Genomic DNA, 18,222 nt, shown 5'->3' on the forward strand with positions numbered 1-18,222 from the left:
ATTACAAACATGAACAAAATGCTTTTCATTGAGGCAGATATCCCCACTTTTTTTTTAACTTTTTGAAAAAAAAAAAAGGTACCTCAATTTAAATGCAAACTGTGAATTATAACCTTTAGATAGTGCTATTTATACAAATAATATCAGGGCTTTCAGAAGAACAAATAACATGACACTGATATACATGATTACCATTAACCTTAATCAGACATGGCAAGCCCAGAATTCTGCATCTTCAGGAAACTGTTCCCTGATTAGCTCTACTCAGCGGTAGCACTCTCTTAGGCTGCACACTAATTGCCCCAGCCCCCACTGAAGGCAAAAGGAAAGTTGGGAAATTTTTTTTTGTGTGGAAAATGGATGATTATGAATGGACTAGCCACAGAGTCTTAATTAAACAAATGTGGCACATCGATGGAGTGGCTGCCAAATAGTTTTGATAGATTATTTTTTCCTCATTTCCTCTAAGAAAGACATATTAGATCAGCTCCCTGCAAAGCATCCAACCGTGTATGTAGATCACTCCTCCCTCATTAATACACACAGCATTGCATATTGTGGTCCATAGATCAAAAACCATGGACTTTCTTAATAATTTATCCCAGAAAAGTCTATGGTTGCCTGGTCCCTTTGTGAAAGAGATTATCCCATCTAAAGAGACATATATTTAAAGATTAATTTCAGTCCTTGAAAACTGGTCTGAATAATGTGTCTACCTTGTGACTGGAGGTGTAATAAAAATAGGGACAGAAGAAATTTCCAAAATATTTAGTTCCTTTCTTACTGGTGTAGAATACCTTATTAAGGAAATACAGGTAAGATACAAACTAGCAAGCTGACTTGATATTAGAAGATTTGGGCTCCAATTCAGGCTTCGTAAATAATCCACTAACGCACAATAAACGTCCTTTTCCTAGCGCACTCTAACATTATTTGTAAAAATCATGTGGTTAAAGTAGATTATTTTGACTTCTAAATTGTCTTTTTATGTCTGTACTCCTATAAATTTCATATTTAAAATATTTCATCCCTCAGGGAATGTATACTTATCAAACAATAATTAAATAAGTTCTTATTAGGTTTTAGTTCTCTGAAATAATGAGAATTTTGCCTTAATCCACATTTTTCCTGTAAAAGACTGATCTTTTGGTCCCTTCTAACTCTGATGATGATTATTCTAGGAATAGAGCTTATTAAAACCAAAGAATAGAGTATAATTTGAAGAAAAAGGGGGCAGGAGAAAGAAAGAGAAAGCAAATAAATAAGTTAAGGATCAGGGCTTAATTTCTTGTAAATGCCTTCTAAATACCTTTTTAAATCTGTCAACTTTATTTTATTTGGCAAGTTTTTAAAGCAGCATGGATTTACCTTACATTTTTGTTGTTTTCACCATTGTTGTCTACCATTTTATTGAAGTATGATTGACTTGTAAAAAGCTGTACATATTTAATGTATGCAATTTGATGGATTTGGTATAAGTATACTTCTGTGAAACCAACTCCAATATCAAGGCCATAAACATATCCATCATCTTCCAAGTTTCCTACCACCTCTTTATTTTTATCATTATTTTTGAGTGTGTGTTAATAACATGTAATATAAGATCTCGCCTCTTAGCTTTTTAACTTTTTGTTGTTCTTTAAAAATCAAAGTATATATGTTATACACAATGCTCTAAGTTTTGCTCCCCTTAATTCACAGAATATAATAATAATTCCTCCAAGTTACCAATATAGATGTGGTGATTTAAGAACAGTTTGAAATGCAAAGTTATTCTTCATGTAAGCAGAAGTTACCATATACTTGGGTACTTTCATGTTTATTGTCATAATACTCCAACAATCACTTTATTTTGAACAAAGTACTAGTTGGGGGAAATATTTTACTATGGAATTATAGCAATCAGTGCTAGTTTGGGATACTTATAGAAATCATCTGGTCGAAACTTTAAAGATAATTTAAATTTACTGAAGATTGGAAATTATTCCAAAGGTATAACCTCACAAATTTAACTGTTGCATAGCATCAAATACATACTTTTTGAAAAATTTAACCTAAAAGGCAATATAGCAATTATTTATGTTGTAGTGCTCCTTTGTGTTGACCTGCTGGGAGGAAAAAAAAAAGAATAGTTTAGAAAAACTTCTTACTGAAGTATAATTGACATACAACATTGTATTAGTTTGGGCACACAGCATAATTATTTAATATTTATATACTTTGTGAAATGATCACCACAATTAGTCTAACTAGCATCCATCACCATACATAGTTATAAAATTTATTTTTCTTGTGATGATAACTATTAAGATTTACTCTCTTACCCACTTTCAAATATTCAATACAGTATTATTAACTCTAGTGCCATGCTGTGCATTAAATTCCATCACTTATTTATTTTATACTTGGAATTTTGGACCTTTTGACTCCCTTCATCCATTTCACCCACCTCTACCGCTGGCAACCACCAATCTTCTCTCTGTATCTATGTGTTTGTTTTTTTAAAGTATTGTTTCAAAAAATACTATCTCACAAACTACTGGCACAAAAGTAAAAAGCATGGCTTCTGCTGCTGGATATGGGAATTGAAAGCATGATTGAGTTATTTGCACACCTGTATGCATAACAGAAGCATAGTCAACAACCAAGAGGTGGAAGTAAACCAAGTGTCTGAAAGAATGAATAGACAAAATGTAATATATACATACAATGGAAAGTTATTCATCCTTTAAAAAGGAAGAAAATTCTAACATGCTATAACATGGATGAACGTAGAGAATACAATGCTAAGTAAAGTAAGTAAGTCATAAAAAACGTAGTGTATGATTCCACTTATATGAGATATCTAGAGTAGCTGAATTCATAGAAAGACAAAATAGAATGGTGGCTCCTAGGGGTTGAGGATGGGGGAAATAAAAAATTGTTGTTTAATGGTTCGGATATCCTCTGATTTCCAAAAATTTATGTTAGGCCACAGAAGTGTGTGTGTACATACACACACACACACACATACACACACACACACACATATATGTGTGTGTGTGTATGTGTGTGTGTGTATATATATATACACCTTTCAATATCATATTATTCAGCCTTTGAAAACAATTAAATCCTGCCATTTCAACAACATGGATAAACCTAGAGGATTTGCTAATGTAGACAAGCCAGACACAGAACAAATACTACACAATCCAGTTTATATGAGGAATCTAAAACAGTGAAACTCACAGAAACACAGGGTAGAATGGTGGTTACCAGGGGCTAAGGTTAGGGGAATGATGAGGTATTGGTCAAAAGCTATGTTTCAGTTATGTAAGATAAACAATCCCTACAGATCTACTGCAAGCACAGTGCCTATCATTCACAATACTGTATTGTGTTCTTAAAATTTTGCTAAGAAGTTAGATCTTGTGGTAAGTGCCCTTAACACACACACACACACACCCTCACTATCATGCGGGAGACCCTGCTCGCTGCGCCATTTGTTGTGCGCAGAGGCCTTCTCGCCGCGCCATCTTTCAGGCGGGGCGGCCTGCGGGGTCGCTGCTCCCGCTCCCCACACAAGAACGCAGGATATGGTGAGGCCGAAAAGGAACACCCACGGAGCCATAGGTAGGGGAGTCATACCACTATGGTCTCACTGGAGGCTGGGCCCACCGGACGCGTGACCTGCCATCCGCCTTTCCGCCAACCGACCGACCGACGACTCTCCTCCACTCTCTCGACTCTGTTCCTCTCTCTTGGCTCTCCTCTTCCGCTCACCTCTTCCGTTCTCCTCTTCTGCTCTCTTCGGCTCTGCTCAGCTCTGCTCGGCTCCTCGGCAGTCCTCCGTAGTCACAGCAGTTATACCAGTGGCCAATTGGCTAACCGGCCACAGCCGACGGCCAATCAGCCACAGCTGACGGCCATTCACCACCCGAGCCAGCACCCCTCCACGTGAGGCCGAGAGCCTGTAAACTGCTCTCTGGGGCTCTGTCCCCACACTCACACACACAAAGAGGGCAATAGAAAACTTTGGTGTTGTGGATATATTTGTGGCATTGGTCATAGTGATAGTTTTAGGAGTACACACATCTCTAAGTTCATCAAATTATGTACATTAAATATGTACAACTTCTTGTATGTCAATCATATCTCAGTAAAGTAGTTATTTCAAAAGAAATATCAAGATTTATTATAGCTATCTAAATTTCTTGTTCCATATATATATATATATATATATATATATATATATATATATATATCAAATTAAATATAAATCTTTTATTTTTATGATGTTCTTTACTATAGCCTAGTTTCTCTATATTTTGTATAATCATATTTCAGACTTCATTTCCTTATTTTACCAATGCCTTATCCTAGTTCAGTTTATATGTCCTTTAAACCTATTGCTGTGTTTTTCTCTACCTTCACATCTTTTTATATCTTAATAAATTCTAACTCTGCTTATCTTTCTAGTTGATCAGGAGCTTTAAGCCAAGGTATAGGGTATTATCTTTCCATAGGATCTTTATCTCATGAGTTGTCTTTTTAGTAGCTTTTACTCAATATAATTAATTGGGCTGAAAATTCAAGGTGATACCTCACAGTTTCTCAGACTTTCTCTTAGTTTCAATGTTGTTAATTTTCTTTTTCTTTTCTTGCTTGTTTCCCTTTATTTTGTATTTTATATCTATTTTAGAGGAATATTTGGATACAATGAAGGGAGTACATCAAATCAGATGCCATTTCATGTTAATGAAAACCAGAAACTAAATTTATCTTTTTATCTCCTTTAATATCACAATCATTTAATCACAATGTGTGTGTAATTATAACTGCACATATTATGGAAGAAATCGACTCTGTTTTCAGTGGTTCTGTATGTTCTAATCTGATAATTAAAATATTATTTTTGCATAAAAACTAGAAAAAATATTCTGTAGAATATTAATTACTTTCTCACAATATTTGTATCTTTCTAAGATTAGATAATAAGTTTAAAATCCCTATCAGAATGCCTAGCAGATGACATGATGTATAATTGATACATGTATAATTGATAATAGGTTGGTGCAAAAGTAATTGCAGTTTAAAGCTTAAAAATAATTGCAAAAACTGCAATTACCTTTGCACCAACCTACTATATTCTATACATATTATTTTCTTTCATATTCCATTTCTTCAGATATGTTGTGCCTCAATTTTGCTAAAAGATGCTTGTATAAAATTATCTACTCTCTTTCACATTGTAAATTGATATTTTGTAAATCTCAGAGTTTCTGATAGGAAAATTTTAGCAATCACTCTTTTAGAGAATGTCCTCAAATATGACCCTAGTCTGTCATTTTTCTATCAGCTTTCTCTTATGATATTTTTCTTACATTTCCAATCCCTAGCACACTTAGAGCTTCTGTCTTTTCCTTATTAATGCATTCTCACAATATAATTGCCACATTAACTGTAATAATAGTTATTGAACTTACAATCAATCATACATTCATATTTTAATTAGTATTATCTTCATAGTATTCAAACAGCATAGCAATAAGTTCCTCTGTCTGTTTTTTCATGCAAAAGAAATGTTACCTACTAATAAAGTAACACAATGCTGGCTCATGTTAAGATAGCTAGTTAGAATGCTGCCTATAGTTAAGACTGGACAACCAATCAGAGTTGCAGCATTACTCTGCTTGTACTTGAATATTTTCCATAGATGTTGACTGGTCTATGGCCCTTGAATCAATAGGTATATGTTTCTTTGAACTGATTGCATTACTTTAGCTGGTCCAATGCTTAATTCGTTTTAAAGCATTCTTTATTCTTTGTTAAAATACTCATCTGTGACTGCAGAATGGCCTCCTTCCACTTAAAGGTGTTTAATGTCATTCCACCCATTTAGCAAGCAAAGCACTTCTTTGCTAAGGATGAAGGATTTTAAATATGAGCTCATTATCCTCTATGCATAAAACTGAAATCTATCCTGTATTAACACACCAAATCAGCAGATTAGTTAGAGAGAGAACATCATTTTAGTGACTTCAAACAGTTTGTGCAATTAAAAATCCTTTGGCTTACTTTATCCTCCTCTGTTTTTGCCACTGGATTCCTGCTCACTCTTAAGTTGTTGCTTTCATCTACTTTATACCACAGGAATAAATGCTTCACATCCTTGATGGTTATAGAGAAAAGAAAACCCCAATAAGCTACAGAGTTTGTTTCTGATGGTTCTCAAGCTTAATAGAGCTACAAATAAAAAGAGAAGATAAAATTGATCTAACTTATTTTATGCACAATCATGTTAAATAAAATTATTCAGTCTCAACACCAGACTTTAATGTAAATGTCTAAGTTTTTTAGATACCATGAGAAAAGAAGAAGGGGTGGCACCTTTCTAGTAGTCTTTTGCTCTTGATTCCAAGACCTACCTCAAGAAACAAACAAACAAATCTCAAAACTCAAATAAATATCTAACTTTACAAATAAAGGAACAATAATAACAAAATGAAATGAAGCCCAAAGTTAGTAGAAAGAAGAAAATAATAAAGATCAGAACAGAAATAAATGGAGACTAAAAAGACAATAACAAAGATCAATGAAACCAAGAGCTGGTTCTTCAAAAGATAAAATTGACATACTTCTTGCTAGACTAACCAAGAATAAAATAGAGGGCTCAAATAAATAAAGTCAGAAATGAAAGAGGATAAGTTAAAACTGATTTCACTGAAATACAAAGGATGATAGGAAACTATTATGAACAATCATACGCCTACAAATTGGACAAACTAGAAAAAAATAGATAAATTCCTAGAAACACAAATCTTCCCAGACTTTATGAAAACTTGGATAGGTGTCTAGTAAGGTGGTTGAATTAGTAATAAAAACCTCCCAACAAACAAAAGTCCAGGACTAGGACAGCTTCACTGGTGAATTCTATTGAACATTCAAAGAAAATTTAATACCTATCTTTCTCAAACTCTTTCAGAAAACTGAAGAAGGAATGGTTCCAAACATATTTTATGAGGCCAACATTACTTTGATAGCAAAATCAGACAAGGACACCACACACACACACACACACACACACACACACACACACAACACAAATTATTGTCTAGTATCTTTAATGAACATAGATGCAAAAATTCTCAATGAAATATTAGCAAACTGAATTCAACAATACATTGAAAGGAACATGCACCATGATCAAGTGGGATTTATTCTAGGAATGCAAGGATGGTTCAACATCCACAAATCAATCAATACAGTATATTCACAAAATGAAGGATAAAAATCATGTGATCATCTCAATAGATGTGGAAAAAGCATTTGATAAAATTCAATGTCTATTTATGATAGAAACTCTCTACAAAGTAGGCACAGAGGAAATGTACCTCAGCATAATAAAGGATATTTACAACAAAGCCACAGCAAATATACTCAACAGTGAAATGCGGAAAGACAAGGATACACTCTCTCACCACTTTTATTTAATGTAGTATTAGAAGTCTTACCGTGTTTCCCCAAAAATAAGACCTAGCTGGACAATCAGCTCTAATATGTCATTTGAAGCAAAAATTAATATAAGATCCAGTCTTATTTCACTATAATATAAGGCAGGTCTATAATATAATATAATATAATATAATATAATATAATATAATATAATATAATATAATATACTATGATATAATATAAAATACCAGGTCTTATAATAATTTTTGCTCCAAAAGATGCATTAGAGCTGATTGTCCATCTAGGTATTATTTTCAGGGAAACACAGTAGACACAGAAATTAAGCAAGAAAAACAAATAAAAGGCATCCAATTCAGAAAGGAAGAAGTAAAACTGTCACTATTTGCAGATGGCATGGTACTATATACAGACACCCTAAAGACTTCACAAAAATCTGTTAAAACTTATAAATTAATTCAGTAAAGTTGCAGGATATATATATATAATTTTTTTTTTTTTTTTTTTAGGTCACTTCATAATTTGGAAATGTAAATTCACAAGGAAGATATAATACTATTAAAATTTCATGTACTGATAACACGTCAAAATATAGCACAAAATTGATACAAAATGTAGAATATCAGAAGTTATTTAATAATGAATAAAATTAAAACTGTCACTATGAAACAAGTTACAGGTGCCAATGTAGGCATACAATTAGCCTGGGATATTTTGATCATGTAATCCCAGAAAGTAAAAAAGTGTGTGTGTGTGTGTGTGTGTGTGTGTGTGTGTGTGTGTGTGAGAGAGAGAGAGAGAGAGAGAGAGAGAGAGAGAGAGGTAGAGTATGTCAGAAGAACTCAGGGGCTTCCATGGTTCACATATGGGACAATTTTGGAGCCAAAATAGTTAAGAAAAGTGATATATTATAGACCTTTGAGGAAAAAATAAAAATCCATGAGAGAAGAGAGAACGCAATAAATAAGAAATATGGAAATAATTCAGTCAGTCAGTAAGGAAGTAATAAACAAAGTAAACAAATAAGGGATAAGAGAGGACTCTTGCTTACAAAATACCTAATGCAACAAGTAAAAGTGGAGAAAATGAAGGAGTTGGAACACCATCATTTGCAAGCGTGATAGTATGACAAGGTGCAAGCAATAATTATCAATGGGTGCTAAATATAGGAACAAATTCAAATAACTGTCAAGATATTTCATGTCCTTAATATACCTACCCATAAATTGCTTACTATTAATAGTTCCAACCACAGAAATCAGATGTGTCGTTAATATAACCAGTGAGGAGCAGATAGACATTGGGTCGCTATATTTATGATGCCGTAAGAAGTACATGATATCACTTATGTAGTGTTATGTTACCTGAATATAACCACAAGGAAACATTAACCAAACCTAAAATGAGAAAGATTCTATGAAAAGAAGGGGAAAAAAAAGAACTGTTTTCTTTAAAATATCAATATTATAAAAGCCAAAGTCAGACTGTGGAAATGTTTCACATTAAAGGAGACTAAAGCATTATGATAAATACAATACATGACCACAGACATTAATCCTGCATTAATGTTTTATATATATATATATATATATATATGAATGATATACTCTGAATATATATATATATATATATTCAGACAATTAAGTTTGCAAATTTGTTGGAATGATGTTCCTTATATTTTTTTAGATCAGGATTACTCATTATGAATTTGTAGCAACTGGACAAAAAGTTAACAAAGTTTACTATTTGGAAGTGCTGAAAAGGCTATGTGAAAAAGTTAGGCAACTTGAACTTTTCGCCAACAGTTCATGGCTCTTTCATCACAGCAATACACAGTACTATCTGTGATGGAGTATTTAGCCAGTAAAGAAATAACTGTATTGGCCCACTCTCCCTACACACCTGATCTGACCCCCAATGACTTCTTTCTTTACCAGAAGATAAAGGAAATATTGAAAGAAAGACATTTTGATGACATTCAGGACATTTTGATGACAGTTTGATTACATTCTTGGTAATCCAAAGACAGCTCTGATAGCCATTCCAGAAAAAGAGTTCCAAAATAACTTTGAAGAGTGGACTAAACATTGGTGTCTGTGCATAACTTTCCAAGGGGATTACTTCGAAGGTGACTTTAGTGATATTCAGCAATGAGGTATGTAGCACTTTTTCTAGGATGAGTTTGCGAACTTAATTGTCCTACTTCATATATATGTATATTTGTTTACTTGAAATATATACATATATTTCAATCTGTAGAAAAATTATTAAAATTAATAAGTAAATTCAGTAAGCGTGTTGGATAAAACACCATTATAGAATTATTAATCACATATTTATAAATCAAAACAGACATAACATTTTTTTTCAATACCATTAAACTTATCAAATTATTTTCAATAAGTTTAAAGATGCACACAATTTCTTCACAGAAAATTATGAATCATTGAGAGAGATTATGTAACTAAATAACTGTACGAACATATAACTTTCATGGTTTAGAAGACTCAATATTGCAAAAATATTCAACACAATGCCAATAAAAATCTCAATGGTTTTGTGTGTGCAACAATTTTTCAAGCTGATTATAAAATTTATATGGAAATATAAATGACCTTGAATTTCAAAATCTTTTTTGAAAATGACTTGTTTTCTTGGTTATCAAACTCTAAATAAAGCTACTATAATACTGTGTGGTATTGGCATAAGAATAGACAAACAGGTCTATGAAATAGAGCCCATAAGTAGATTGATTCATATTTGGACAGACTATATATCTTGATCTACTATACAGCAGTCTTTTCAGATAATGGTAGTGGGCCAATTGGATATCCAATTTATACAATGCAAATTACTCTACCTTACAACAAAAATCAATTCCTAACTGATTTTAGATCTAATTGATAGAGGTAAGAAAATAATGTCTCAGAAAAGAATATAGGAGAATATATTCATGGACTTGGATTTGGGAACACTTTCTTAACTATGAAGGAAAAAAACTTGACAATTTGGACTACATTAAGTGTAAGAAATTCCCTTCATCGAATGACATCATTAAGTCAAAGTGTAAAAATATATTTTAAATATATACAACTATACAAGGGACTTGTGTTAAGAATACATGAAGAACTTATGCAAATAGGTAACAGAAAAATAAGCATCTTGATAGGAAAATGTGCAAGAGATTTGAACATGCTCTTGACAAAAGAAGATATCCAACACATGATGTATTTATTTAATTAGTAATCGGGGAAGTACAAATACAGAATTCAACAATACACCACTGCTCACCCCTCAGAAGAGCTAAAATTGAAATGGCTGCCCATGCCAACTGCTGCTGATCAGTTGATGTGAATCGCCTATAACTTACATTTACTGCTTGAGAATGTAAAATGGCAGAACACTTTAAAAATGTGTCATTATCTATCCTATCACCAACAATTCCACTCACTAGTATGTATGAGTTCTGACAAGTTCACAAACTTGTTGCAATGATGTTGCCAACAATACACACACTCACACACACACACACTCACACACATATGAGGGATTATTCATTATGAATTTGTACTAACTGGATGGTTAACCAAGTTTCTATTAGGAAGTGCTGAAAAGGCAGTGGGAAAAAAACGAAAATGACCCGAACTTTTCACCAACAATTCATGGCTCTTGCATCAGGACAATGAACCAGCTCACACAGTACTGTCTGTGAGGCAGCTTTTAGCCAGTAAACAAATAACCGTATTGGAACACCCTCCCTACTCACCTGATCTGGCCCCCAGTGACTTCTTTCTTGACCTGAAGATAAAGGAAATATTGAAAGGAAGACATTTTGATGACATTCAGGACATCAAGGTATGCAACAACAACTCTGGTGGCAATTTCAGAAAAAGTACCAAAATTGCTTTGAAGGGTGGACTGGGCACTGGCATTGGTGCATAGCTTCCCAAGGGGAGTACTTCGAAGGTGACCTTAGTGATATTCAGCAACGAGGTATGTAGTACTTTTTCTAGGATGAGTTCATGAACTTAATTGTCTGACCTCATATCCCTGAAATGTACACTCATGTACATCAAGAGAAATGTACAAGAGTGTTTACAGATCATTATTTGTATTAGATAAGAACTAAAAGCAATCCCAAAGAATAATTATCTCCAGCATATAAATATACTGTGGTGTTTGAAGATCTGACAATTCAGTTTGCAAACATTCCACCATGTAAGCACATGGTGTAAAGTTCGGGAACTGAATTGTTAGACCGCGTATTCATACAATGGAATTCTATACAGTAATGAAATGAATTAATATGACTACTTCTAATATTGTTTCATAAAGCAGTCACAAAATACTAACTTTTTAAATCCATTTATATAGAGTTAAAAATATCAAAAACAACACACTCCAGTGGTTATAAATGTATGACTTGTGGTAAAATGCTAAGGAAGAACAATGAATGAGTTATCATCAAAGTTAGGAAAATCAAAGTCTTGGGAAAAAGAGGAAGCTAATGACTAAGGAGGTATTTCAAATGGCTTTGGGAGGGTAGCGATACTCTCTCTCTTGAAGTGAATGATAATTATTCTGGTGATTTGAAATTGTAGATCCTTGCTTCAATCTCATTTTTGCTAGAATCTAAAACTCAAATAATCCTATGTGTACAGGCAATAAACAAAATCATGGAGGTCATGGAATTTTATTTTTGTTTGCGTGTTTATTTTAATTTTATTTTTGACCAATGTAAATGGTTTGATTAAGAGAACACAGAAAACTATAAAGCTCAGCCATTTTAGCACAATCCAGAGGGCACATTCACCTCATGGTAATGGCTATCTCTTGCCATTCAATTATACTACTGAGAAGATTTGTGCACCATCTATTGAAATAAGAGATTTTTGAGGTACCTTTCTTTTTTTCTCTATATGGTAGAATTTATGAATAATATGTAGTACTTTAGTCTCTGCTAGTTTGTATATAAAGGTTATCTATGTAGGAATACATTTAACTGATGTTTTTCCTGGAAAAATAGAATATAGTGACTTATTCAACTTCGAGTAACAGTTAATGTCTTGGCTTTCCTTGAAAGTTCACGTGATAATCTCTATCGAGTGTCCATGTCCACTGTACAGTCAGTAACTAGTAGCAAAATTCCCCATGGTCAGAGCATCTCCTTACTAAAATATAGGTAAGAATAACTGTGGAACTTCATGATGCTATGATGATGCAGCAAAAAATACTCATTGCTATATTTGACAGACGTCTGGTTGTAAATGGAATTTTATTGAGTGCTATCAGATACGGAATACTCCCATTCCACTCCCTTTCCATACCAATAAGTCAGGGTTTCCATAAGTTCTCTAGTTGACTTATTGAAGATAGGAATCTGCCTGGCTTTTAGATGTGAAATATATTATATAATATATATAAGAAATCAGTACCACAGCAAAAGTTAAGGGATAGGATGAGCTTAAATCACAGGCACAAGTATTTGCAAGATTTTAGCCCCAATCCTTTTAAAATTAGCAACATTTTTCATATTCTTTTCTAGTGTTGCCATAAAAAGAAATATCCAACATGAAGGCTGATTAGACTGGTTTTAGGACAAAGGGGAGAAGTGATCTTTCCATAGTTGCGCATTTAAAGTCCCATTCTCTTATGGAGCCCTGGAACTCACAGCTACCCAGTGCCACTTATTTGGGGAATGAAATTTCTTCTCTGCCTCAGAACTTTCCTGAGCCCAGAGATGCTCTTAGCAATTACCACTCCTCCCACCAAAATCTTTTCATTAAAAGATAAAAAACTAGAAGTCCAAAACAGTTTCTTAATATTAGAAGGAAAGATTATGTAACATACCAAAAAATGTAGACTACAAATAAATCAAGACTTCTGTCATAAATCGTTGGTGGGTCTGTAACCTGCACAGCATTTCTGGATGTCTTTCTTTTATATTACTGGTTCAGTTAATATTAGTACATTAATTGTGGATGGCAATTTTCAATGCATATTTCCTTTAATTCAGCAATTGCACTTATAGGAATTTAGAGCAAGATACAACGTAGGATATAACATTATTGTTGAAAAAGGGGAATATATATATATATAATTTCAATAAAATATGTTTTATTAAAAGTTTTGTTAAAACTTTATAATTATAAGTTACAATTATAAATATATAAGTAAAATAAATTTTTATATAAATATTTTAATATTGGTTATAATAGCAAACAAGTTAAACACTGATACAATGGAATGTTTTACTCTTATAAATGAGTCTGTAAAACTGTTTTTGATATGAAAATATTTTATAGCATATTTTACAGTGGGAAATTTATGACACCGTTTATATGGAATAAGCATCTGTATATATCTGCATCTACACATATTGATACATATTTCCATAGGAAAGAATCTAAAGACACGTGCTCGAAAATGTTAATGACGATCATCTCTGGATATTAGGCTTTATACTTATCCAAATTTCCTTTTATTCTGAAGGTAAACCTCTTCTAATTGAATAATGAATTATTTTAAAGCAAAGAAAGATTAACAAGCTCTAAAAATCAGTTTCCAGGGGAGAGAATTATTGAGCAAAACAATGAAACAAATTTGAGACTTGCAGTGAGAACCTTTCATTTTTTGTATGTTTTCTCAGGAGTAAGTCTATATCCTTCTTTGTTGGAATATTATGGTCTTAAATACCTTCAACAAGGTGTAACATCTATTATTGAATTAACTTTCAGCTTATTGGCAATTTTTTGCACTTAATTTTGAGTGTTAGGGCTTGTGTACTGCTGGAATTTAGAAGATATTATTTATAATATCCATTGCAGAACTGCTTGGGAAGGAAGCAGTACTATATGATTAAACTATTCATAGAAGCTGGCCAGGTAACCACCAATACACTGCACAGCTGCCATGCCTGCATTTTAAACATATTGTGGTATTGGAAATATAATGCAGAGTGATTTATTTTCTTTCTCCTTTAATTTTCAGGTTTATAAACTGGTGTTAGAACAGTGCCTTTCCTTTAGTTATCTCAAGAAGATGGCTAATTTAACCTAGGAATCCCTACATATTACATAGGTAAAAGAGTACAATTTGATGCCAAAGAAAATTAAGATTAAATCCAGTTTTAATTATTTATCATTTTCTGTGATGTGAAAAAATGTTGATAATGGTCCTAAATATATAGGGTTGAGGAAAGAACCCAATAAGTTATCTTTTGAAAAGTGCATAAAACAGAGTGAATATTATCAGCCTAGGGTATGATTGGCTTCAATAAACTTAATTGGCATTATATATATATGGACAGGGATATTTATTCACGTCACCCTAAGAACTTTCTAAGAAAAATGATTCAGGGATTGGTTAATGTAGCCGCTAAACTACATCTTCAGAAACACTGGCTATTCTCCTTTTATGCTGCCATGCTGCCATCCTCATATGTCAGCTTTGACTGTACTTGGATGGCTTACATCTTGGTTGCAGGATGGCTGCCACAGTGCCAGACATCACATACAAAAAAGGAAACCTCTCATAGCAAAAGTGGGCCCTTCTACATCTGTTTAGGCTTCATGAAATGTTTCCAGCTAGATCTCGAGCAAAATTCCTGTTTCATCCCATTAGTCTAATTTACATGCCCATGTCCAAAGCTACTACTGGTAATGGGAAGGAGATTACCATCTTTGACTTAGACTTACCATTCCCCTGGGGATGGTGAGAACTTCCCTGAGGGAGGGAGTAAGGGAGAAAGGGATGGGAGGAGGGAGGGAAGGAGGGATGGTGGATAGAAACTTAGGGTTTCATTCCTCTCTTTACCAGAGACATTTGTCTACAATAGGCACATGGGAAACTGTGTGTGTGTGTGTGTGTGTGTGTGTGTGTGTGTGTCTGTGTGTGTGTGTGTCTGTGTGTGTTGTATAGTCGAGAAAACTGAAATTGTGAGAAATAAAAGGAGAAGTGGTTAGTGGTACACGCTGAATATATTTACATTAATATGTATTTGGGAACAAGAAAGGAAGGCATGTCTTAGAACTGTCATTTAAATAATCATTGCTCAAATAATTTTTCTGTAAATAAAAATATTGTTCACAAATACCCATTTTACACAAAAAATACTTTTTAAAAATCATTTGACTGAGAACTATTTTATAGCCTGCTGGCAGATTTATATGTTTGTTTCACTTGCCTTCATGTATTAGAAATGTTCATATAAAAAGTGATAAATTTAATTTTACACATTGAATAACATTTTAAATACAATCTTCTTTTGAAATCTTACTTGTGTGAGTGACACAGCTTTGATAAAACATCTACTCAATGGGTAAAGCTAATATTCAAACTCCATTACCCATCTCCATAAAAATCAGACACATACATTCTGAACTAGTTTGTGAATTTGAGTCTTATTTGATTTAGTAGTTGTTTATTAGTATTCATGATAAGAACTGATGCCTTAAAAAATAACGAACTCTCACACATAGTAGATGAATCTGTAGAAGGCATGTGGTCAAAGGTAATGGCATTCTTATAATCCTGACTGGAAGCAAATTTGTCAATAAGAGGTCCTAGCTCTTGTCTTGATTTAAAAAAAATATATATTGAATGTTAATTTTAATATTGTGATCCTTTAAAAATAGACATGTTAAAAATTTCAATTAAAAGTTGTACACCACTGGAATAAAATGTACAGAAACACTTTGGGGCTGGGCTGTTCTATGACTGGCCTGTTGGTAGATGTCCCAAGAGATCAGGGTGGAGGGGGACAACATATTCACTTGTGTCGATATTACATAATTTTAACAATTTGCACTCTGCCTTAGTTCCACTCCCTGAGTATAAATTTACTTGGGGAGTTTGGGGGAAGCCTTTCCTTGAACATGAATTTCATAAAAGTTAAGAAAATTATAGATTAAAATAATGTTTTGAAAACTACCAGGAATAGTATGTACAATCAATTGTAATTACTCACAGACTCCATATTTTCAAATTTTCCTATTCAGTCAAATTTATTTATAACCCCCAAGTCAATATTCATGGTGCTTTCATGGACAGTCATGGGGATGCACAGAACAGTGAAAGCTTTGAGTCACCCTATGTGCAGGTTCCCATCTCAAGCCCACCCAGGCAAAGCTCTGTCTCCTTGTTTGATCTCACATACTGTAAGTGTCCTTTTTGCAGTACATTTAGTGCAATGCTCTTCGCATTTTTGTGCTTTTAGTTGGTGATGTCACTGTTTAAAAGGACCCCCAAGACAGTGCTGCAGTGTGATGTAGTGTAAATGCTAGAAAGCTGTGGTATGTCTTATGGAGAAAATACTTGTGTTAAGTAGGCTTTGCTCAGGCATGAGTTATACTGTGGCTGGTCATGAGTTCAATGTTAAGGAATCAACAATATACACCAAATAAGGTATCTTTAAACAATAACATACATTTGAAAAGTTTGCGTATTGATGGCTGATGAATATTTTGTGACTAGCGGCTCACAAGAAACTTACCCAATATTTCCTCAAGTGGCAACTTTCCGTATGGGCCAATCGGTGTTCACAGAGACTTCCTAGAACATAACCACCATGAGGACAGGCATCAGACCTTCTTTCTGTAATGTTGGGCATCATCCCCCATTGAATCAGAGTTAAAAGGCAGAGATAAAATTATTTTGAATCTAAGTCTACATCTAAAAGCCTGTTAATCAATTGTGTTCCCAGGATAAAGGTTTTATTTTTCGTTCAATTAATTGAAGGTATATACCAATTAAATAAAGGAGAAAAAAAGATATAGAAAAATAAAGACCTGAGAAACAAGGAATGCGGTAATGGAAGGTAGCTGTAAAATAGGCCTGGCTTCTTTTCTCATTCCTTCGACATTGTCTTTCACAGAGCAAAAGTTTTAATTTTAATGAAGTCCAGCTTAGCTATTATTTCTTCATTGATCATGCCTTTGGTGTTATATCTAAAAAATCATTGTCCAGTCAAGGTCATCTAGGTTTTCTCCCGTGCTATCTTCTAGGAGTTTTATAGTTCTGTATTTTACATTTAGGTCAATGATCCATTCTGAGTTAATTTTTGTAAAGGTTGTGAGAACTGTATTTATATTTATATTACAGATTTCTGTTACTCCATCTTAAGACAGTAACAGAAGTCTCTTTAGCACATATTTTTAAATTGTGACAAACTATTCATATTAACATGTCAAAGAGTATAGCCTATTATAAAGAGCAAACACTACAAAAATAATATCCCAAACATTCCCAATATTTAGACCCATCAAGAAAAAAAATAAATTCTCCCTGCTATTTTCTAGTGGTTTAACACACACACACACACACACACACACACACACACACACACACAGAGCCATGCGCTGCTTACTCTTCTTCAGTAGCCCTTTAAGTTCATACTCCCAGTCAGTTCTCTTGTTGGGCACTCACATTCAAGGTCACTATACACTCACCCTAATTGCCCACGTCCAAGAGACAGACAACCAGGGATAGCCCCTATATCTAGAGTCCACTATTCATGCAGGTTTGCCAGCCCTCAGCCTACGTGTCCTGTCTCACGTGTCCTTCCCATGGAAATCACATAAAGGAGCTTGCCCGCAATTCCCTCTCTGCCTTGTAACTCTCCTCAGTGCTAGGCCCAGTGACCCTATTAGGTAGAAGTTAGAACATGTAGAAGAAGGAGGAGGGATTGGAGGGGTTATAACTAGCTTTAACTACTCATAACTATGTCATAAGCTAGCTTTAATTAACTCCCTCCAGCTACTTATCTGT

Source organism: Rhinolophus sinicus, chromosome 15 (genome assembly GCF_057876585.1).
Source record: "Rhinolophus sinicus isolate RSI-liver-muscle chromosome 15, RSI-T2T, whole genome shotgun sequence".
Taxonomy (NCBI): domain Eukaryota; kingdom Metazoa; phylum Chordata; class Mammalia; order Chiroptera; family Rhinolophidae; genus Rhinolophus; species Rhinolophus sinicus.